We start from the raw sequence: 2,116 nt of genomic DNA, 5'->3' as shown, positions 1-2,116 counted from the left end.
TCACCAACCGCACCCAAGACGACACACAGGGTCGCTCAGGGAGATGGCGTGCGGGGGTGGGCCTATGCGGCGCCACCGTCTGGCTTAGACCTGCCTCCGCCGCGGGGGGTCCTCGACCCACCGGCGGACAGGCACGAGGATTGGGAGAGGGGGGCTGGCCGTCGGGGTCCGCCGCGGCTCTGGCACTAACCCGGCGACGCTGAGGTCACGTGGGTGGTCGTCGGCCTGGCCGTGTCGGCGTCGCCCTCCAGCGTAGTCCCTCTTCCCGCTCGCGCCCGTAACCTCAAAGGGATGCCCGAGCGGCTTTTCTTCCCAGGGCTGCTCCCCGCCCAGGGCGGGAGCGCAGGGGGATCCCAGGTCGGCCTTTCACCGTACTCCCTACCTCTTGGCCCTCGTTCCTTCTCCCGTTCTCCATCTAACCCCTTGGCTCTGGGGTTTCCGCTCTCCCTCTCTCGCTCTCTCTCCTGCTCCCTGGCCGAGCCGCCTGGGAGGACGAGGGTCGAGGGGGAAGGCAACGGTCGGGCTGGGGCACACCGCACGGTGAGAACCCCCTTCGCCTGCCTCCACACCTCTGTCGTCCTCCCCACTGACGTAGGGGCTCGGGAAAAGACTGGAAATCGCGAAGCTCGGCAGTGGCGCGGAGAGGCCACCCACCGCCGCCGCTGTCGCCACCGCCGCGGAGGCCGCCCTTTCGGACACGAGGGGCAGCGCGAGCCTCCGCTGGCCGGGTACGCATCTGGAAGAAAAGGGCCGCCCTCGGAGAAGATCGCTGTGCTTCCCCGCACAGGGAGCGATTCGGACGACGGGCCCCCACGCCTGGCTGGGTGGGCGCCCCGCCGTTCGCCCGTACGGGTCGTCGGACCACTGCCTTCGCTCGGTTCGGGTCAAACTCCCCACGGCTCGGCCACCTCCGCAGACGGGAGGCGAGGCCGGCATGCGCGCCCAAAGATAGGTGTCGGAAGCCCGGGGGTAGAGGAGGAAGGGGACCGCTCACCTTAAGCCAGCGCGGGCTCCAAAGCCCGGGCCGAGCGAGCGGCGCCACCTCCCCACCCGGGAGCGCTGCGCCAGATCGATCGGAGGAAGAGCAGGGGTGCATGTAGGGACTTGCCCAAGTACGGAGGCTGCAAACCCCTGTCGTCGGGAGATACGTGCCCACGAGTCCTGGAAGCGCGACTCGGGTACAGGCGCCCTTGCGGGGGGGTACTGGATGTGGAACAGCACTGGGGTCGAAGCCACAAAAGCATCCGCCCTCATGGAGCCTCTCCTCGGCCTAAAAATCCAGATTTTAGCCTTGACGGCGCCCCCATGTGGAGAACCAGGGCCCGCGGGGGGGTCTGGCCAGGCTCACTTCAACCCAGGAACACCTCTCTGACTTGGGATAGGCGACCGGCAAAAGTCCCCCCACGCAGCTGCGGAAGCCTGGGTTCAGCCAAGGTGCAGACCTCCAGCCGAACAGGGACTCATAGCCAAAACGCATACCCAGGCCTACGGAGGTGAAAACCAGCTTAAATGAGTCGAAATGTGTCGGGGCTGAGAGGTACCTCTCTCTCATATATTCTGCCGGTGGTGTGCAAAACTGGGTCTTTGCATGGAGTGTCACCCTATACCCACTTTAGGGACGCATGCAAAAAAGTGCCCGATCGCCTGGAACTGTCAGGCGGATTCGGCTCCCTGGAATTTCCTCATTCTGGTTCTTTTTCACTTTTTGTCTCTTTTGCGACATCTAGTGGGCAGGCTGCATTACTGCAACCGGGGACACCTCAAAACGCTTGGAACTGGGGAGCGGGCTCAATTTACAAACGTTTTGCGGGTCCTGGAAGTCAAAATTGTGACTTCTGAAAACGACTAAGTATCAAGGACTCATCGCGCGAATCGCTCTGGAACTGAAATCGGATGCGCGCACTGACATGCTCCCCTCTCTGGAAGTCTGACACAAGTTGAAAAATTTTCTAAGTCCCCAAAAATTTTTTTTTTCAACTTTTTTTCAATTTTCCCCCTGTGGGATATATATTTTACCCACACTTTTGGAGCCCTCCTGGGATGCCCTCTAACATACTAGAACCTCATTTTGTGGAAGTTTTCACAAAATTGTGAAATTTTCAAAAAGTCAGAAATT

The sequence above is a fragment of the Phyllobates terribilis genome, unplaced genomic scaffold (assembly GCF_046119375.1).
Source record: "Phyllobates terribilis strain yellow unplaced genomic scaffold, ASM4611937v1 Scaffold_4501__1_contigs__length_60247, whole genome shotgun sequence".
NCBI lineage: Eukaryota > Metazoa > Chordata > Amphibia > Anura > Dendrobatidae > Phyllobates > Phyllobates terribilis.
The sequence above is the reverse complement of the archived record's forward strand: the minus strand, read 5'-3'. Positions refer to the sequence as shown.